The 23,412-nt window shown below is 33.7% G+C and overlaps 2 pseudogenes; both read right to left on the reverse strand.

Moving 5' to 3' along the window:
- Positions 1-20,624: 20,624 nt before the first annotated feature.
- Positions 20,625-21,940, reverse strand: LOC117712405 (exosome RNA helicase MTR4 pseudogene; annotated as a pseudogene).
- On the reverse strand, positions 21,830-21,930 carry LOC117713252 (U6 spliceosomal RNA; annotated as a pseudogene).
- Positions 21,941-23,412: the final 1,472 nt, after the last annotated feature.

The raw sequence follows: 23,412 nt of genomic DNA on the forward strand, positions 1-23,412 counted from the left end.
ATAGAAATCTCCTATAGCTGAACATAAAGCAGACACTGGTCTGAGTTATGTGACAGTAGACTTGACTACTTCTATCCATCTTAAAGCAATTTTCAAATTTATAACCTAGCTTTCTGTGATGGTAATTTTCTTACCCTCTGTCTCTGATTGTTAATCTTTTTCTACTCTATAACTTCACATTGTAGACTACCTCCACTGTCTGCCTCAAATCACTTCTCAATTAATGCTAGTTGATATTTAGCAGTAGTGTTTACTGTAGCCATTTAAAAATGGACAACCTACATGTATGCCTTTTTTGTTGTGGTTGAAAACAAGAACAATCTGACATTTCATTTGTATCAGAAAATCTAATGTATTTTATGCTCATATATGGATAATAAATACATATTTCAGTATTTATTCACTTTACATCCTGATTGCAGCCCCTATTCCCTCCTCTCCTCCCAGTCTCAGCTTCACAACCCTCCTGTATCCACTTTCCTTCTCCTCAGAGAAGGAGAGGCCCTCTCCATGAGTACAGAGTTTCCCTTACACATCAAGTGTCAGCGGACTAAGTGCATCCTCTGCCAGTGAAACCATACAAGATGTCTCAGCTAGGGGGAAATGATCCAATGGCAGATAACTGAGTCAGAGATAACCCCTGCTCCAATTGTTAGGTGAGCCAAATGAAAATCAAGGTGAACATCTGCTATATATGTGTTGTGGGGCCTACATCCAGCCTGTGCCTGCTCTTTGGTTGGTGGCTCAGTTTCTTTGATGCCCCCATGGGCCCAGGTCAGTTGACTCTGTATGTCTTCTTGTGGCATCCTTGAGACTTCTGACCCCCTCAGTCCTTTCTTCAACTCCTCCATAAGATTCCATGAACTCTGTCTAATGTTTAGCTTGGGGTTCCCTGGCTCAGTTACCATCAGTTGCTAGATGAGGCTTCTCAGAAGACAGATATGCTAGGCTCTTATCTGAAAACAAAACAGAATATCATTAATAGTGTTAGGGGTTGGTACTCTTTCATGCGATGGGTCTCAAATTAGGCCAGACATTAATTGATCACTCTCTTGTTTTCTGCTACATTTTATCCCTGCACATTTTATAGGCAGAACAAATTTTGGGTTGAAGGTTTTGTGGTAGGTTGGTGTTTCCCCATCTGCTGCTAAGAGTCTCATCTAGGATCAACCCCATAGACTCCCAGAAGCCTTCCCCATCTCAGGTCTCTGGGTCATATGAGAGATATGCCTCCTACCTATTTCCATTCTCTCTCCAAGTCCTCTCGCCCTCATTTCCCATACCTGGTCCCCATTATAGTTCCCTTCCCCAACCCTTCTCCCACTCTGCTCCATCCCTCCATTGGAGGTGGACAGAGTCAAAGACTTGTCTTAATATTTAGAATTTGGAATACTATAGTATGCTTAATAGACATACAAACATATCTTTTAAAAATTCCAAATAAGCACATGAAATATTCAAAGAAAACTAAGTATTTTTATTTTCTTAACATAAGTTTTAGCACCTTATGTCATCAAAATATAAAAGAACTACTTTCAGTAAAAACTATAATTATTCTTGCCAATTATATATGAAATAATGAAATGTCTGATATGTTTTATCAGTTTAAATTCATGTAAAGAACTAACTCAACCAAAAGATTTTACTTTATAAATTGAACTTTGCCATGGACATACTTGAATTCAAGGTAATTTTTTATCCATTTTTAGTGAAGTTGTATCTTAAACATTTTCTATTCAAATTTCCTTTTGAAAGTTATGAAATATAATTGGTTCTTATTATGGAAATTAAAAATGTCCAATGCTTTTCAGTTCTCTAAAGATTTAATGTTATCAGAATGTGATACAAGAACAGTATCTGTGGGTATACAGATGATTGATGAATATTGAGTCTCAGTAGAAAAAACTGCTAGCAACTTATTTTATGATATTGGAATGTTACAGATGACTTGAAAAATGTCATGTCATGCAATGGATTAATATGTTAGCATCCTGGAAAGTTTGTTGGCTGTATGGCATCTGTCAGATAATAGCAGCAACATAGAAAACAGCATTTGTTATTACTAAAAGGAAATGACTTTCTGGAAAATATAGCTATCCGATCTGTTCTTTATGTTGCAGTATCTTCTCTCAGCTTTCAATTCAAAGCAGGAAAAAAATCTGAAAAGTTAAAACAGTGTTGTGAGTATACTTTTCAGGTTTGGGTATAATGGTTTTTCTGTTTCATCCACTTGTAAACATGTCTTTTCTACAAAATATCCAGTTCCCATCTCATCAGTTCTTAAACTTCTGTACTTTACTTAACACCAAGGAACTGAGTCTTGATAAAATAAAGGGACAATCACAATCAAGTTACAATTTAATATAATTCTGTTAATATCTGGTTTCATTGATATTTGATGTCAGCTTCCAGTCACTTATCACATTTTATTACTGTACATTTACTTAGACACCATAAGTTCAAATCTTGTTTGATTGCCTTTAAAGTTTGCATTAATTTTTAAGCATTTTTAATAGAATTGAAGAAAGCTGATGGCAACACAGTCTTAAGGGCAAATAAAATTGTATTTAGTAATGATTTTAAAGCTATATATAAATTCATTATTTTTTCATGTAACTATCTACTCTCTCTCCTAGATGATCTTTCCTTCAAGCCTGTATGAAAGCTGTAGGCATTATTTACAGGTATTGAGTCAATTGTACAGCTTCTGGAATTTACTTAACACCAAGAAACTGAGTCTTGATAAAATAAAGGGACAATCACAATCAAGTTACAATTTAATATAATTCTGTTAATATCTGGTTTCATTGATATTTGATGTCAGCTTCCAGTCACTCATGACTGGAATGAGCATGGCTCATTTTACAAAGTTTCATTAATACATATAGCTGACAATACAAAGTATGGCATTATAGGAAATGTAAATGAACTGTTCTTGTAAGGGTTAACAAAAATTGCTAATGTATGTAAGGATGAAAATGTATACAAGGAGGAACAGGAAGATTGCAAGTAATTAGACAGTCCTGGGTTGATTTCCTTCCTGTACCAAACAATCTAGATGATTTCTAAAATCTACACAGCAAATTTGAACAAATTATGAGGCAGGAAATAATTAGCCAAACACATCTGCTGGTGGACTGCAACACAAAGTACCTTAAAGAAGTTGAGAGTGACCATAGCATAGACACAATATTAAGGAACCCAGAAAATCTGACAGGCTGGAATAAGGTGGCAGATTTCACATTAATGATTGATCAGAATATGACAGATTTAACTTTGTGCAAATGAAACAATATACATCAAAATATATCACTACGTCAACTGAAAATAAATTAAATTAGGCACCAGTTATCATTAACTAAAGAGTATACTGCTCTAGGTTTGCAATATTTATTTCTAAATTTCAGGAAACATTTGGTGCTGTTAACATGATTTGATTACAGTGTCTTCTTAGAAGGATGGTCATGAAAATAGAGAAATAATAAATAACCTCTGTAACTGCTTAAATGTGATGTGCCCTTTCCAGGCTCCTGTGTTTAAAGACTTTTTCCCTTTGCTCTTGGTATTGTTTTCATAGTTAGTATGATTCATTCAGAGTACAACTTTAATAGTAGGAAGAAAATAACAGAATTTGGGACACCAATAGTTATAATCCTGCTCTGCTTCTGGCTCAGGTTTTCTGATTCCTGATTGTAAATATGATGTGACCAAAAACATACCAATCGGTTCATAACTCAAAACTTCAATGGACATAGTACTAAGATTAATCAACTCAAACCATGTTACTGAGACATCTTTCATCCTCAGAACTGTTTTTTGCAAAGCATACCTTACTCATCCAAGATCCTGAAGATATAGGCTCTCATTCAAAATTCTTATTTCTATAGAAACATGAAGTATTAATAAATACTGTCATCTTCTTTTATTCTTTGATGTTTCCAATCACAGCTCACAAATAAGCATGTACACAATAAAAATTAACATTTTGAAGAAATTCTAAATTCTCACCTCAGATTGTGTTCTTTTTATCAGATTGGTTTTATGCAATATAAACACTCTTTATTTTAGACATCCAGTGTACATTTGTATGGACAGCATCGACATTCAATGTGGTAACTATTACAGTGAACATTTGTGTCATTATCCTGGAGTATATTTAACAGATAGCTGTAAAATGGCATCACCTGTTTAAGCTTCAGTGTCTGTGTGGTTCTGATAATATTGAAACTGCAGTCAGTGTTGGAGCTAACCTTTGTAAATGAATATATATTTATTAGAGTCCTAGATTCTTTGTTCTCTTTTCCCTCTGAAACCATGGCTTCAGGACAGTTTATAGAATATTTCAAAGGCCATTTGTGAAACATGACAGGAATGATTCAAATGGCCATGGTTACAGAACATGTATGAGATCAGCTCTTTATAACTATATTATTCCCACAAGATTCTTACTGAAACTTTAGCATTTGGTGGATCTACATGTATATGAGAAATGATATTATTTTATGCCACTTTTTAGATTTAATGTGCATTGGAAAATAACTAATAAGTAATTAGGGTTTTGTACTTCCTTTGGCTTATTTTGGATATTATAGTAGTTTATTCTGAGCTGTAGTTTTTAGCTACCTCTAACTCAAGGCTGAGACCATTCATTCATATTTGTATGAAATAAAAGTATGGATTTCCTTAAATGACATGCTTTGATTAATTTCACTGAAAAGACATACATAGCCCACTGTATGATTTGGTGTGTATATGAGTTTGTTTCTTTTCAACCCAAGAAGCTGGCTGCTTACCTTATTCACAAGTATGCCATGAAAATCTTATATTTGAGACATCTCACAAGAAGCCTGTTGTTTCTCCCTATAGCCTCCAAGTACTAATGACAGAGAAGCTTATAGCATCTGTTTCCTTATGCAGCACACTGTTTTATGAAAGTATAGAAGCATGATCTGGGCATAGTCAATCGAAGTGCACTTCAGATTTTGTAGAGGATTTAGAAGGTGTAAAGTGTTTATTTCTTATGGAAATTGTTTGAAGAATAAGGCCCATCTATCAGTGCTGCATGAGAGAATCTGAAATGAGAGAGGAACTGTTCATAGAGGGGAAAAGATCTGCACTAGAGATACCACTGACAGCTTTGAAGAACCCGTTTAAACTCTCCACTGAGACCAGATTCTCAAATACCCTTTTTTGCTATTTGATTTTCAATACTGATAATACTTCTCACTCTTGCCCTTTCCTTGCTAAAATTAGGCTTCTTTACTTTCAAACTCAATATCAGTACTAAAAAGGAAGGTTTAACAACACTGATCAAATTTTACACAGAAAGAGGATTTAATGATCACACAGCTGCCCGTTGCCATGACCCTCAGAGGTATGTTGTTCTGAAGCTAGACTGATATTGAACACACCAGAGGTGAAACCTAAATAACACCATCTTCTCACACCTAAATATAGTTTCCTTGTTTTTTACAAGTGGAGAAAACATCTACTCAAAGAGTGTTAGTGTTTGCAATTGCTTTTAGACTTGATAGATATTTGGTATAGGAAGTTCTAAAAATATCACTATAGGATTAAAAGAGCTATACATCAGAAAGAGAACTTTTACATTTTGAGTCCTTGCTTTAAAACAATAATGCAATTCTATAATATAGAAACAAATAATCAACAATCTAAAATAGTATAATTACATTAAGTTGAAAATGTACATGTATAAAATAAACAGATTTTAAACATCAACTGGAGAGATGGCTCAGTGGTTAACTCTGCTTTTCTAGAGAATTCAAGTTCAGTTGCAAACACCCAAGCTGAGCAAAATTAAAAAATATGAAAAGTATATAAAACATACAAATATATAAAAATTTGTAAAGTTATATATCTTGTTATCAGAATGGTAACATCATTAAATGTTGCCTAAGTAGACAATAGTAAATACTGAATCTCAAATTGTAATCTTTTGAGCAGGGTCCTTTGTAACACATGCTGGATGAATAATGTGAAAATTACTGACACTTTTATGAGGTTTTATTAATTTTTCTCCACTATAACCAAATACCAGAAAATGGCCCCTAGCCATTGTGTGAACTGGAAAGGATTATTTAGTCCATGATTCCAAGTAGTAACTTCTGCTTGACTTTGTCAATGGTTGCACAGCTAGAGGAATTACACAGTTTGGTTCTATCTAGAATAGATCAGGTGTTAAATGAAGCCAGAGATTCAGGAAGCCAGCTTCTTTGTATTAATCCACTTATTGTTATTAACTCATGCCCAATAATTTTACATTAATGATTTTTGCAAGGAGCTGTGTCATCATTTAGTAAGCGTCAACCAACTCTCCTCCCTAAAAAGCCACTACTTCTCACTAAATCATGAGGAAGGTCCCCACACACAGAAATGTGCCACTGGGGAATACCCACACCAAGCCATTAAAAAAGGCCAAATATTAGATGGAAACATGTTTTATTGTTTATGTTTATATGATGGGCATTCAATTTTCATATCTTCAGTCAAAAATTTCTTATAGAATGATTTAGAACTCTTCTGTTAGATTTTAAAAGTACAGTTTATCCAATGAAGCACACACTACAATGGGGCATTTTTCTGAAAAAGAATATGTGTGTGTTAAAAGTTAAGGGACATTACTTTAAACTGTGTTCAAACAATCATCAAGGGAACATTTTATTAAGACTCAAGGTTGATTAAAACATATATACATATATATATATATATATATATATATATATGAGAGAGAGAGAGAGAGAGAGAGAGAGAGAGAGAGAGAGCGAGAGAGAGAATGTTAAGTTTCAAGAAGCTTTCTGTCTCCTCATTTCAAACCTATTAGACAGACTTGAGGTCTAACTCACTGAAAGGACAATGGTTGAACATGTATAAAGCTCAATATAGTTCTTTCATAACCAAAGTAAGTACCAAAAAAAAGGATCATTGAAAATATTTCCTGCACTGTATTTTAAGCATTCATCCAAGTGACATTATTTTCAACTGAGATCACAGTAAGACAAAATAATAGAACTGCAATTTTGCATAGAATCTGCAGTGTTGTGTTGTGATAGTGCATCCTAATTACCAACTTCATTGAACTGATAAAACCCTTAAGAATGACTAAAGCTTAATTTATGGAAATTGTTGAAGTATGCCAGTTTTCAGAGAGCATGGATCCTCTGACACACAGCCAGGTTAATGAAAGGTGGGAAACGTGTGTAAGATGTGACCTCATGTGGTTGTCCCTTTGAAGGATCTCTTCTTTCCTAGGTAACTCTTATATGTGTTTCTATTTCTGCCTTAGTAACCATGAGTTTAACAGCCTCTGCAACATACTCCCACCACTATGACATAACCCTTTACTTTACCACAGTCCCAGAAGCAAGGATTTAAATGGACATACACAGAAACATAAGAAATATTGAGCTAGAACTATGTCTTTGTTTTTAAAGTTGCTTTGTTTTGTTCTTTTTTTTTTTATCGTATTTATGCAAAATGACTTAAGCAGAATTGGTACCAGTGAGCTGGAGCTATTTCTATATATAAGCCTAATTTTGTCTCTTTATTAAGTCTTTTGAACTGGTTTCTGAATCAAATTTGAAAATATTTGGAAAAATAGCTAACAGAATCCTGTAACATTACAGTAGAGTTTAATAGATACATCTCTTGGGAGCTAAGAAAACCAGAATGTGTTTAGGCACCTGTAACATGGCCCCTCTCTATTGATTTTCTGCTCTTGTGCTTCTGGATTCGTGAGTCAAACAGATATGATCTATGAAATCCTTATCACCCTGATGGATGAAACACTCTAAAGCTTTGAACATGAATACATTTTCCTCTCTGAAACTGTTCTTTCAGGTATAACAGTAACCGTTATGGAAACAAACAAAACTTGGCTGTTAAATATTGATTCAGCTGTGATAATTAGGTTCTCCATTGCAATTTTCATGATTTAGCTAATTCAGATCATAATAGTTTCTTAGTTCTTAAGTTTCTTAACATTTACAATGCTAATTTATGTATGCTTTATGTAATAAAATTCAGTACATAGATAGTTATAATTTATTTCTCTTAGGAAGGATTATTCCAAGTCAAGGGTCTAAAATATATATATTTGTATATGTATGTTTGTATGTGTGTATGAATATGTATATGTGTTTGTGTGTGTACATTTATGTGTATAAATGTATATACGTGTGTTTCTGTGTGTATGAGTGTGTGTATATATTTGTAATTTAAATGTAATGTATTTTTATCTAAGATACTTAATAACTTTATGCCTCCTTATTAGTTATCTCATCAATATAAATAATTTTATAGATCTGATGTACTTATTTTTAACCTGGGGGTTTCATGACCTTTATATTTTTGCTATATCTTTGAAAATGTGGCTAACAATTATAATACGTATCCCTTTTACATTTGAATGCTATCCATTTGCTTTTCTAGAGGAAAACTAAATTAACAAATATGCACTAACAACAGTAAGAATTGGTGAACAGGGTTAGAAATTCACAGGACAGCTTTGGAAAATTATTACTAAAAAATGTTTTATAAGGAGGGCAACTGGCTTAGATCGAGCTGAACTTGCACATTTGCAATTGTTAATTGACCTTTGTTAATGTGTAGAGAAGCGCTAACTGTAGAATTATCAACAATTTATAAATGCAGAATCTTTTGCTGAGAATCTGCAAGCCTTCATCAGACTTTAGATTTCCATGGTATTCCTATCAGCTACATTCCAGGGAAGCAGTTACTGTTCATGGGAGAGACAAATTCCTGGTGTTTTACCAAGTGTCAACTTATCAGAATTCCTCATCATTTTTACTTCAATTTTTCAAAATATTTTCTTGAGATCCTTTGAGTTTTAACCTATGTACTTTAGAAAATCACACATATACACACATTCTTCAATAAACACATCTATTTTAGTACTACTCATATTAATAATGGCACTTCATTTTAATGAGGAAAAATGAGATTTTCATGATAAAATGTGAGATTAATTTAGTATCACAGTCTGTAACTAACTTTTCATACCCCCATAGCCCTTTTTCTACTTAAACTTTTCAAACATCCCCTTTTCTTTGCATTTGGAGTATATCATTTTGCACTTAAAGATTTTGGTGAATCTAGAATTTATTTAATATTTATATTAAATAATATATTAACATTAATATGTAATAATATACTGCATATTAATATATTAATATAATAATATATTTAATATTTATTTGTTTGATTTCCTTCAAATATGCAGTTGTATCTGTTTAGTTCAGTTAATTATAAATTAGCCAGTATGATTATAGTTTAAAGCATTAAGCCTCTTTTAAAACAATTTATAAATGAAAATATAAGTACAGTATCTTTTATTTCTCTGAAACCATAAGTCAAAATAAACTACCTCTACAGTTTGCCTTGGGACCTAGGCTTAATCACATCAGAAAATTAACTTATATGATATTTGGTTATGTGATTAATATTTTTTTTTAAATTTAGCATTTCTAATCATCAAGTGCATACAAATAATAAATCAATATGTATCACAGTTACCTTGAAATTTTTATGAAGAACTTGTAACCAATCATGATGCACAATTAGTGAGGGGAAAAAATGCTTCATATATTTGATGGAAATAGTAACAATTTTACATTTTAGGTAGCAAAGTTATACTACAACTAAAAAGTGTTTCAATCTTATTTCAAAGCTATTGTTCCTAAGGATAGAAAAGAAATGACTGAGAACAGATACTTTGTATAAATAGACTATTTTTAATAATATTTAGTGGAAAAACACAGGACCTACTCTGTTTAAGTTATTTAAATTAGATTTTTGCTATATTACCACACTTACCTCCAGAAAAAAAATAAATTGTATAACATCAATACTTTTTATTAAGCTATCTTTTCTGATAAGTATGTTTTGAATAGTCATAGCTTCTATGCTCTTTTAACCTACTGGATTTTATACTTTTAATCACAATTATGTAATAAATTAGGAAGTATAGATTTCTCCTAGGTGAACACATTTGGTTGTCATACACTAAAAGTGACAGTACATTAAAAATATTTTTGGCTGACATAAAAACATTTTTAATCTGTATTTTAGGAATAAGCAATTTTGCACAACATACTTTATCATAATGTAAACACATTATATTATTAACAATACATATCCTTTATAATTGGACCAAGATATTATGAGATCAGTAAAATAAATTATTATTACTAGTTAATCATCTTTACCTAAACTTACTACCGATATATTTATCACACTTCTGAGGCATTAAAATTCTTTGTAGAGAAGATAATTCTTGCAATGTCACAGTGTTCAAATTCAAAACTTAATTATGAAACAGCTTCATTATTACACATATCTACAGAAACCCTCAAAGACTTGTCTTTTAGAGCTCCTTTTGTAAACATGCACTTTAATTAATATATCTTATGGAATATAAATAATAAAAGTTTAATTATGTGCTGAAAGATCATTACTAGGTGAGATATTTCTTTAGAAGCTTGGCTTTGTATAAATGATTACAATTATAATTATTAGCATTATATAGCCTCTTTGGGAAAAGAATGGCTCTCACTAGTTGATCTTTATACTAATTTATTATTATTATGTTATGTTGTACAGAGGACAATGCATTTATCTATGTGGCTTATTCTTTGAATTGATAGGGCATTCCTGGAGAGACTAAAATCACATCTTATTAATGTTTCTTTATTTCCTGCTAAGGGTTAGGGCAGTGTCTAAGAGCTAATATTCAAAAGAAAGTTCAATAATTTTTCTTTCAGCTAAGATAAGATTAAACGTGTGAGTACTGAGAGTTCTTGTATGAAGAACAATTTCTCCCTTTTTACAACTGAATGCTCTACCATAGAGACAACAAGAATGGCATAGACACAGGCGAGCTAGAACTCCAAATATGTTTCTCATCCTGTTCTTTACAGAATGTAAGTTTAAGGCTATTCTACTAAAAATTCCTATATATTTCAAAACGCTATGGAATATTAAAGTTAGAGACCCTCAATTCTGTAAGTTCGAAACTCTGCACCACCTATGATTTCCTATGAATCTTGGACACAAATTGACTTGTTCTTACAGAATAATGCAATGAGTTTGATACAATAAAATTCATTCTACATCTACTAGTATTCATAATTGTATATCATAGTTTAATGAAAGTTACTGAATCTTTACAAGTAGAGTAAATGCTGTCTGATCTTTCACATTTTTTTAATTTGGGCAGAATTGGCAAGATTTTTAGAAAATTATGTACTAAAAATTTACATATTATGCTATTAAGGTATGAAAGAAGAAATCCAGTTATGGTGCCCTGGGAAGCACATTATCTCTCAACTCTTCAGTACGAAAATATATTCATATATTTGTATATGCATGCCTTTATGTGTTTCAGAGTATTCAAATGAAATCAATCTACTTGCATTATAGCATTCATGTGCTACTTAGAAAGAAATGGTGGCTTGTTTGAGTTTATTTTTATAACTTACTTTATACAAGAATATATTTTAGAATAAACATCTTCAGTGTAAAGAAAGTTTTTGTAATGCTTAAATGTAAATACAATGCTGAATATATAGGAAGAGTGTGGGAAGCCTTGTCCCTGATTTTAGAAAAATTGCTTTAAGTTTCTTTCCATTTAATTTGATATTGGCTGTCTCTGATTGTATGTTTCCTTTACTGTGTTCAAGTATGCTCCTTGTGTCCCAGATCACTTTGGGACACACCTTTAACATAAAGGAGTGTTGGATTATGTCCAAGTATTTTTTAGCATCTAATGAAATGATCATGTTCTTTTTTTTTCTTTCTGTTTATTTATATGGTGAATTACATTGATTAACTTTTATATACTGAACCACTCCAGCATCCTTGGGATGAAGACTACTTGACTGTGGTGAATGATGGTTTTGTTGTATTCTTGGATTCAGTTTGTATTTTGTTGATTATTTTTGAACCAATATTCATAAGGGAAATTGGTCTGAAATTATCTTTTTCCTTGTTGAGTATTTGTGTGGTTTAGGTATCAGGGTGACTCTGGCCACATAGAATGAGTTTGGCAATATCCCTTCTATTTCTATTTTGTGGAATTGTTTGAGGGGTATTGGTATTTCTACTTCTTAGGAAGTCTGCAGAAATATTTTGTAGATACATAATAGGTCTATTTGGTTGCTATTCTCTGCTAGTTTCATTATTTCTCTGTTTAGTAAAATTTCCCATTATTGTGATGTGTGAATTAAGCTTTAGTAATGTTTCTTAATGAATATGGGTGCCCTTGCATTTGGCACATAGATGTTCAGAACTGAGACATCTTGGTAGGTATTTTCTTTAAAGAGTATGATCTGTCCTTCCCTATCTTTTTTGTTTGTTTGTTTGCTTACTTGGTTGAAAGTCAGTTTTATTACATATTAGAATGGCTATTCTAGCTTGTTTATTGGGATCATTTGCTTAAAAAGCCTTTTTTCAGAACTTTATTCTGAGGTAATGTTTATCTTTGTTTCTAAGGTATGTTTCTTATATGTGTCAGAATGCTGAATCCTGTTGATGTGACCACTCTGTTAGCCTGTGTCTTTTTCTTTGGGTATTGACTCCATTGTTGTTGAGAGATATTAATGACCAGTGACTGTTAATTCTAGTTATTTTTATGTTGATATTGGTAATGTGTGTGTGTGTGTGTGTGTGTGTGTGTGTGTGTGTGTGTGTTACAGATTCTCTTCTTTTAGTTTTACTGTTATGGAATTATTTGTTTCTTATGTTTTCTTGGATGTAGTTGGAGTTTTCCTTCTAGAATCCTCTGTAGAGTTGGGTTAGTAGAAAGATATTCTTTAAATTTGTTTTTATCATAGAATATATTAGTTTTTCCATCTATGTTTAATAAAAGTTTTGCTGGGTATAGTAGTCTGGGCTGACATCTGTGGTCACTTATGGTCCGCAAGACATCTCCCCAGAACTTTGTGTCTTCTGTAGTCCCTGTAGAAAAGTCAGGTGTTTAGAAGACTAGAGTATAGGGATCTCAAAGGGTTGTACCAGGTGGCAACATGCCTCAAGGAATGCAAACAGAGCTATGACCTAGGAAATAGATGACTGAGGGGGCAGGGTAGAACTTGCTTCTACTGGGTATGGCTGGGGTTACTGGCAAGCATGAAATTGTGTGATGACATAAGGACTCTTGGATTGCAGGTAGAAGTGTGTTTTCTTAAAGTTTTAGAAGTAATAGTTTAAAAAGAAACATGTTTCTCCTTTCAGTTTTACCAATTTTTGTATTTTAAAATTTTTAATTTTTTAATTTTTATTTTTTGAGAATATGAAACATGATTGCTTTATATATATACAATTATAATTTCTGTCACTCCTTCCTGTCTTCTTCCAGACTCCCCTATCAAATTCATGAGTTCTTCTACAATTTCACTCACACACACATACACACACACACATATACACACACACACATACACACATTTAATACTACAATGTATTTAGTGCAATTTGTGAAGGGTAGTGGTGAGCAGTCACTTAGACAGCTATCTTTGCATTTGTTTCTAAGAAAAAAAAATTTTTCCCTAAGCAACCATTTTTTATCTTAACTCTTCAACTATGGGTTGGGCCTTGTGCACTTTCTCCTTTTGTGTTGTCAAATTCACTGCTATAGTCTTGTCAAGTTCTTCCTTGAAAGCTATATTGTTGAAAAATTATTGGTACAGCATCCCTGTTTTGTATCAAAAGAAAAAACATCTCATAGTAGTAGTCTTGGTTCTGTGGACCTTATATATTGTTCCTGCTGTCTTATGGATGTTCCAAGATTCATACATCTTAGGGAGTCTGTTGTGGTATGGACGACCCCCCCACCTTTCTTTACCTGTTTTAGTAAAATTATTTGTTCTGGGTTAAAGTGGTTGATATTTTGCTAAGTTATTTCTGTTGTTTCAGATATATCTAAAAATTTTTTATGTTATGGTAGATTATTTAGCACAATGTCCTATGGTTTTTGTTTTTCGTTTTTTTTGTTTGTTTGTTTGTTTTTTGTTTTGTTTTGTTTTGTTTTGTATTTCATTAGAGTGTTCCAGTTTTCTTTGTTGTCCATTGTAATTTTCCTATCTTTATCTCTAACTTTGTTAATTTTGGCCTCACCTTTCTTTAATTAATTCAAGTAATGTTTTGCCTACTAAAACAAATGAGGCTCCTGGATCCAATGATCATTTTCATTGTTCTGTTTCTTTCTTTTTCATTAATTTCAGGCATGTTTTATATTATTTCTTTTTGTCTACCAAGTTGTGGTATAGTTTATAGTTTGATTGTTTATCTATTTTGAAACCCTTAGTTGTATCAATAACACACAGGAATGTGGCTTCAGACAGGGACTAGAATTGGAAAGTTGATCTTGACAAAGTGCCCAGACAGATGAACCAAGGAATAGCAGGAGTAACAATCCAGGCTGGACATGGGCCTTTTCATGATTGTAGAATTTTCTACCAAAACTCCAGAGGGCTCTGTCAATAAAATCCTTAAATTTACAAGTTCTAGAACCTAAGTTTTATCACAAGACCCACATAAAAATGGTAGGCATGGTGAGTAGAGTTTGACGTCCAAGGTATGATGAAGTAGAGACAGGCTGATTGTTCTTAAATGATGGATTTGTTAATGTTGAACTGAGTAGTGTGATATTCCTCCTCTTACATGCAACCTGTTTTCTGATACAGAATACTGTAAACTAGGCCAGATTCTTCTGGTGGATTTCAGCCTCTCCTCTTGGATAGATTTAAAAGGTACTCGTTTCCAAAGGAATAAGAAGTAATTTTTTCACTTTTGAGACTCATTCCAATATTCCGGGAAGTCATAGCTGTACTTGAGTAGCTCACAAGTATCAGTCTTTGAATTTTTGATTGAGTTCAAATTAACATTGACTCTATTGCATTGGGTGGTTAAATAAAATCACCCTTACCTTTAAGATATCCATAGAAATATTTTTTAGCTTTATGATATATGTGCTAGTTTAAAAAAAATCTATCACATATATTTAAACTATAGTCATAGGTGATATATTTCACCTAAGAAAAAATACACTGTAAAATTATTCTCTTCAAGTCTTTATGATAGTGACAGATTTTATGGATAAGTATTTATTACACACCTAAGCTTACTTGGACTTGACTGAGCACAATAGTTTAGGTCATTATGGACAGGAAATAAAACATAAAATGAAAGCTTATATGACACAATAAATTCACATAAAACTGTGAAGAGTATTTGGCACATTCTGAAAATGGGACAAAAAGGAGATTTAAAAAAAAAGACTTGGAAAAATAGAAAGAAATACCTTGGCAATGTTTTAGAGATAACTATCTTGCAGGTTATATGAAATTTCTAGAACATAATACAGTCTTACTTGGATATTTCTTAGTGTTTAAGAATTATAGAAAGATTAAGAAAATAAAAATTCAAAGAATAATATGTAGGGCAGTTCCGAAGAGTCTGACATTCTTATGTTGGAAAATCAGGACATCCTAGAAAGTCTCATTAAATAAAGAAGATGGAACTTTTATATGGGATATTTTAAGCTTAGTAATCAATATACTTAAAATAAATATAGCATGTAAGAGAATGTATCAGGTACACAGCTAGTGTGTGAACATATTACATGTTCATTACATTATCATTCAGGGTTCTCTAGGGTAACAGAATTTATAGAATGAATTTGTTTATTTGTATGGAAAAAATTATTAGAATGACTTAAAGGCTGGTGTCCAGCTAATACAACAATGATTTCCTGTGAAAGTGAGTTCTAAGAATCTAAGAGTTGCTCAGTCCATGAGTCTAGAAGTCTAAGCTAGCATTCAGAATAATATGGAATGCCAAAGAAATAAGCTATAATACCAGTGAAGAAAGACTTACTAGCAAGGTAAAAGCAAACAGGTCACCTATGAGAAGAGAGAAGTCCCTCCCAGATAACCAACCCACTCCTAAGACCCAAATAATTCTAGGATTTGTTACCATATCTCCCACTGAGTTTAGACAAGGCAGTCTAGTTTGGATAGCATGATCTATAAGCAAGCAACAGAGTCAAGAAACTCCCCTGCATCAATTGAATGGGAACCTGTACATGTGGTACCAATGTGCACCTGGGACAGTATGGATGGGAGGCCTATGTCCAGCCCTTGTGTGCTCTTTGATTTGTAGTCCAGTCTCTAGGAGACCCCAAGGGTCAAGGCTTGTTTACTATCATCTTGTGGAGGTTCTAGCCCCTCTGGGTTATGCAATTCTTCCCCCAAACTCTTCCACAAGATTTCCATCTAGGCTGTGTGTCTCTGCATCTGTTTCAGTCAGTTGCTGGGCTGGAGTGTCTCAGAGGACAAACATAATTATGTAGACTTTAGAGATAAAATGAAAACTGAGAAATAGGAGTTAAATAACTAGTTCAAATTCATGAACTGTTCACTAAACATTTATGAGTTTCAGTTGTCATTCACACTAACTCATAAATGTGCTTTTACAAAATAAATTTGCAGATGTTTCTTAGTTACAGATTACAGGAAAAGAAATATTTTCTACTTCTATAAAACTTACTTGTTCATATTTTAGGGGTTAAAGGTTGAATGAGGAATCATCATAGAGAGAATGACTTTCTTTCAAAATCAAAATAAATGTATTCTTCACTTTAAATAAGAGTGCTAGTATTTGTTTCATTCTGTTTATTTACAGTAATTCATTTTAAAAACATATTATATTTGTTAAAAGAATTACTTTGTACTATTTAAGTGTAGATACTGTTAATTTTCTGTATGTGAAAATAATTGACTCTATATGAAATGTTTGTATTTGATTATCAGTGTGTATAAATGGCATAATTTATGTATTGTATTCTAAGTAAGAAAATGATCTACAATCTAATGCTCTACAACTAATGTATGGATTTAAGATTGTTGCAGTCATTAAAATGTATTATACCAGTTGTCCTGTATAATATTTTATCTTTACAGACTTTAGTTTATTTGTAATAGTCACAGGTTACTGTGTGCATTTAAAAATAGTATTCATTAGAGCTATCTTATTGTAGTTAGTTCCTTTATTTATTTGTTTATTTCTTTATTAAGTTTATATTTCATTAGTTAACAAGAAGAATATTCAGGCTAATATAAATCTCATGAATAAATTTTTAACTTTATATGTATTTCTAACTCATAAGGGCTAGTAACTGAGTACAATCACATGGGAAGATTAATTTATAGGCTTAAATATCTTTGATAGATGCCTCAGCCTACCTTGTACATATGTACATGTATGTATGTGACTGGGGAGAAAGAAAATATATGTTTTTGAAGACTAGTGAAACCATGTCTTGGTTACATTAGAATTGAGATTTAGAATAAATTTGAAAAGACAACAATATCAAAACTCTTGAAAGTCTATCCAATAATATTATTATGTCCATGGGATTTTTTTTCTCAGAATCAAACTTCATCTCTGTATTCTTGTTAAAGATGATCATATAAAGTCAATTCTGTCTCTGTGTTTACATCTTTCAAGATAATTATACCAGAAATAACATCGAGGAGTCTATGGTCAAATTGATTCATGGTGAAGAGAGTAATGAAAGTTGATTTATTGGTATAAGTGCTAATGATCATAATAATAGATAAAGGATACCATAAAACACAGAATACAAATAGACATTATGATTATAGTGATTATACATTTATTCATCATGAGTTATAGGCCACTACAATTTCTAAATATTTTGATACAATTTGTGACATATAACTCAGACATAGTCAATTATAAATTGCTTGTATTATAAGACAGATAATACTTGTGATTGATATTCAGTAAGAAAAAGAGTGAGCTTTAACTTTATTCAAACTTTTAAGGCATAGAATATAAACCATACTAAAATAGGTCATTGCCTATCTTTTTTTATATATCAAATATAATTCCCTTCCCAGTTTCCCCTCTACAAACCCTCTATCCCACCCTCCCTCTCCCTGCTTCTATGAGAGTGTTCCCTCCTCTCACCCACCCACTCCTGCCTCGCTGCCCTTGCATTCCCTTACACTAGCACATCCAGCCTTCACAAGACTAAGGGCCTCTTCTCCAATTGATACCTGAGAAGGCCATCCTCTGCTACATATGCGGCTGGACCCATGGGTCCCTCCATGTTTGCCCCTTGTTTGGTAGTTTAGTCTCTGGGAGCTCTGAGGGGGTCTGGTTGGTTGATATTATTGTTTTTCCTATGGGGTTGCAAGCCCCTTCAGCTCTTTCAGTCCTTTCTCTAACTCCTCTATTGTGGATCATGTGCTCAGTCCAATGGTTGGCTGTGAACATCTGCCTCTGTATTTGTCAGGTTCTGGCACAGCCTCTCAGGAGACAGCTATATCTGGCTACTGTCAGCATGCACTACTTGGCATCCACAATAGTGTCTGCCTTTGGTCATTGTATATGGGATGGATCCCCAGGTGGGGCAGTCTCTGGATGGCCTTTCTTACAGTCTCTGCTTCACCCTTTGTCTCCGTATTTGCTCCCGTGAATATTTTGTTCCCTTTTCTAAGCAAGACCTAAGCACTCACACTTTGGAGTTTCTTCTTCTTGAGCTTCACATGGGCTGTGAATTGTACTTTGTGTATTCTGAGATTTCCGGCTAATGTCCACTTATCAGTGAGTACATACCATGTGTGTTCTTTTGTAATTGGGTTACCTCACTCAGGATGATATTTTCTAGCTCCATCTATTTGCCTAAAAATTTCATGAATTGGTTGTTTTTAGTACCTGAGTAGTACTCCATTGTGTAAATGTACCACATTTTCTGTATCCATTCCTCTGCTTAGGACATCTAGGTTCTTTCCAGCTTCTGGTTATTATAAATAAGGCTTCTATGAACATAATGGAACATGTGTCCTTGTTATATGTTGAAACATCTTCTGGGTGTATGCCCAGGAGTGGTATAGCTGGGTCCTCACCTATGTCCAATTTCCTGAGGAACTGCCAGACTGATTTCCAGAATGGTTGTACCAGCTTGCAATTTCATCAGCAATGGAGGAGTGTTCCTCTCTCTCCACATCCTTGCCAGCATCTGCTGTCACCTGAGGAATTTTTGATCTTAGCCATTCTGACTACTGTGAGGTGGAATCTCAGAGTTGTTTTGATTTGCATTTCCCTGATGACTAAGAATGTTGACTATTTCTTTATGTGCTTCTCAACCCTTTGGTATTCCTTTGTTGAGAATTCTTTGCTGGCTCTGTACCCCATTTTTAATAGAGTTTTCTGATTCTTTGTAGTCTAACTTCTTGAGTTCTTTGTATATATTGCATATTAGCCTGCTATCGAGAGTAGGATTGATAAAGATATTTCCCAATCTGTTGGTTGCCATTTTGTCCTAGTGACCATGTCCTTTGCCTTACAGAAGCTTTGCAATTTTATGAGATTCCATTTGTCTGTTGTTGATCTTAGAACATAAGCCACTGGTGTTGTGTTCAATAAATTTTCCCCTGTGCACATGTGTTCGAGGCTCTTCCTTGCTATCTCGTCTATTAGTTTCACTGGATCTTGTTTTATTTGTCTTTTAGAAAATATTTCTTTAGTATACTTGAATCATCATTGAATTTATATACATCAGCAATACTTCCATCTACGATGTACTTGATTTTCGCCAAAAGACCAAGAAAGCAAACTACTACCAACTATTTTACATGAATAGACTTGATTAAATACTGCCTTGAATTGTGTGTCATACAAAAATTGTAGAGGGGTGAAGAAACTAGTGCATTCTCACACTGGAGACAATTTCAGTAAGGGGACATTTGGGTTTAGCCTAGGAATGAGAAATAATTAGAAAAGAAATTAAAACCTAATAAATTAGTGCAAACAGAGACAGACACATTTTTCAATGTTTTATTTAATTTTTAATCTTTGTTTTACAGTCCAGACTTTATCCCCATCCTGGTCCACCCTTGGACTGTTCCACATACCATATGTCGGTCATCCTCTGTACCTTCACCCCCAGTCTCCAAGAGGCTCTTCCCATACCACCACTTCCACCCTACCACATCTCCCCATACTCTGGTACCTCTAGTCTCTTGAGGGTTAGGTGCATCTTCTCTGACTGAGTACAGACCTAGTATCCTCTTCTGTATATGTTTTGGATGCCTCATATCAGCTGGTTATGCTGCCTGGTTGGTGTCTCAGAGTCTGAGACATCTCGAGGTTTCAGGTTAATTGAGACTGCTGGTCTTCCTATAGGCTCACCTTCCTCCTCAGCTTCTTCCATATTTTCCCTAATTCAACAACAGGAATCACTAGCAGACACATTTTTCTTTTTTTTTAAAAAAAAAATAGGCATGTTTAATGATCTGCACTCAGAAAAAAATATGGACTGAGAATAGCGACAGTTAATATTAGAAAGGATGTGTGGATAAAAATTTTTTTCACTGCCCCACCTGTACATTTTTTATTGAAAGATGCTATGTACAAATGTGTATGTTACATGCCTTCTCAGAATTATATTTGATTTAAATACAATAAAATGTAAGCGAACCACTCTCTTGAGTTGGGAGAACCACTTGAACTCTTGTAAGCATTTATAGTAAACTGCAATCAGACAGGCAGTGAGTAACACTGAACTCTATAAGTAGAGGCTGGCAGCAAAGCCAATATCCCTCTTGATATTGGTAATTCCTTCAGCAAATTTGTTCTCCAGCTCTGTATCTCCAATGGCTTTTGCTGCTTGACACATCCGTCGAAGCAATTCTTCCAGCCGCCTCATACAACGAATTATACTGCCTTCAAAGACGTCCGTCATTTTGCAGATATGAGCAAATGTGGCCCCAGTTGCCCAATATACACCACATCCATCAGGTGCGGCTTGAATGAGCTTAGGTAAGTTTCTTCATCAACCTCCAGTTTTGCCTCTGCTGGAACTTTTGCAATCCTTTTAGCACATTCCTGCATTTGGAGTGGTCCAGCTAATTGCTCTGTTAATTTGGGCATCTCACTAGAATTCTCTTGAAACACAAAACAGCGCAACAGTGCGGTTGCCTGTTCTGAAGAAAGGTCATTGAAAAGCCCATTGGACAACATATCTGTTAGAAGGAGCTCGTCAGCACTGCTTATTTCACAAGCCACCCGTCCTTTCATCTCTATGACATCAGAAGATGTCGCAAAGCCCAGCCGTCTAAGAACACGCTTGCAACATTTGAGTTCATCTATTTTCAGAACAGTCCTTGCTTTCTTCAGTTCTCTCTTTGCAGATTTAATATCTATTGCAATCTGTGCCTTTTTTTTTTTTTTTTTTTTTTTTTTTTTTTTTTTTTTTTTTTTTTTTTTTTTACAAAGTGGATAAACAGTTTCCAAATTAGGATCATTGTGAAGCGGATACGAGTACATTCGTTGCTCAAAAGCCTCTACTTTCTGAATGACTTTTTTCAGTCCTTGATCTTGAATGCCCATGTCATCAATAGGATCTAACAGAGGAACACTGTCAGGAAAGCGCTTTTGAACTTCCTGTATGTACTTTAAGACGCTCTGCCTGTTGTCCACGGGGTCGAAGTTCTTTTGGAATGTAGAGCCTGACAGTGTTGATGGCAGACAGGAGATCCACCAGAAGTGGAAAAACCTGCATCTCTAGTTTCTAGTCCAGCTTTGCTGGCTGAGTTTTTCAGGCTTTCTTTGTTATATCGTAATAGGAGAACTTCCACCACATACAAGGGATCCAGTTCACCAGAATTAGGCTTGACATTTGACTTTTTTTTGAGACGTTCACTACTACTCCCCAGCCGAAATCATCACCTTCATTTTTCACCTTTACCAAATGACCTGGTTGAAAAATATGGAACACTTCACGAATTTGCGTGTCATCCTTGCGCAGGGGCCATGCTAATCTTCTCTGTATCGTTCCAATTTTTAGTATAGAAAAATGGTTGTGAAAGCACATGCTGCTACAATGATTAATGGAATCAAAGAATTTACGTGAAACTAAAGAAAAGGTCTGTATGTTTCTGTATCAGTTAGTCTGTTCCATTATAGAACTGACACAGAAAAGCACATGATGTAGCCATGTGAGAATGATTTTTTTTTTTCTACTAAGAATCAGGGAGATCATCTTTTAGGCTTTGGGAGTCATACTGTTGTTAGAGCCATTTGTGATTGTCATGAGAACAGAAAAGCGGTTAATGTTAAAATAAATGAATATGGTGTATTTCCAAGTTCGTTACAATAAAAAATTGTCATATTTAGACTATAAACTATTACTGATTAGTCCTAAATCAGTACAAAAAGGAAATACTTTGAAGATTACATTCTCCAATTCCATTGAAATAGAAACATTAAAAAATTCTTTATAGATTCCCTTTTAACAATCTTGTAAATTTGGGAGATTCCAAAATCATTTACTCTGTTTCTTGACCAAGGTTCTTTTACTAATTGACTTGATATGATTAATACTATAACCAAACAACCTGGTAAATTAAACGAGGGGGGTTACTTTGACTCATACTTTTAATATCTACTCCAGGGCCTACAACTCTTAATGACATTGTGGCTGTTACAGTTCTGAAGCCGTGTGAGGAGAGGACAGATGCATAGTGTATGCTGCTTCACCTTTTCTTATAATGCCACTATTAGGTTCGTTTGTGGGTTTGCCTTCGTGTTCCAATAATGATATCCTAGCTAATTACTTTAACCCTAAAAATGTCCTAAATGGTCCATTTTAAAATACCATTATTACGTAAAATTTCCAATTCTTGTCACTGAGCATTGGCTTTTAGGTTTCAACCTGAGTTTCCAGAGGGAAATAACTATATTTACAACCACACAGCCCAAAGACAGTTACTTCTGCAAAGCCAAGCATCCTAAGAGTTTTGAGATCATCCTCCAGGTATTGAAGGTAAAGACTAGACTTTTTAAATGAGCAGTTAGTTCTTACTGACTTAGCTTGAACAATGGTCCTTCATATGGCATTAGAAGAAAACTTGATATGTGTGTGTCTCAATGATTTTGATAGGCTCAGACATATTAGGGGTTTATAGATAATCGTATTTTGCTTATTTCTTTGTGTATCATCTTATATGCATATCACCACATACAAATTTTCTCTTTCAAAATCCTCAGAAAAAATCCTAACAATGCATTTCTTTTTTCTTAAAAATAAAGTAAAAACTAAAACAAAATTAAAAGTTTACTGAACAATAGAGTCTAATTTTTGTTGGTCTCTACTTCTTAGAATGGGAAAGTCCTTGGAGTGTAATTTATATACTCAGCAGATTGTATATTACCTTATAAATATATGGATGCCAGCTATTAAATTGAATTAAGCTTTAAGTTGAGTATCAGCTATATTTTCTAACGTTATTGATTATATTTTTGTAGTATCTTTAAGTGTATGGTCTTACTTTTCAGTAGTGGAAG

Source organism: Arvicanthis niloticus, chromosome 7 (genome assembly GCF_011762505.2).
Source record: "Arvicanthis niloticus isolate mArvNil1 chromosome 7, mArvNil1.pat.X, whole genome shotgun sequence".
Classification (NCBI taxonomy): Eukaryota; Metazoa; Chordata; class Mammalia; order Rodentia; family Muridae; genus Arvicanthis; species Arvicanthis niloticus.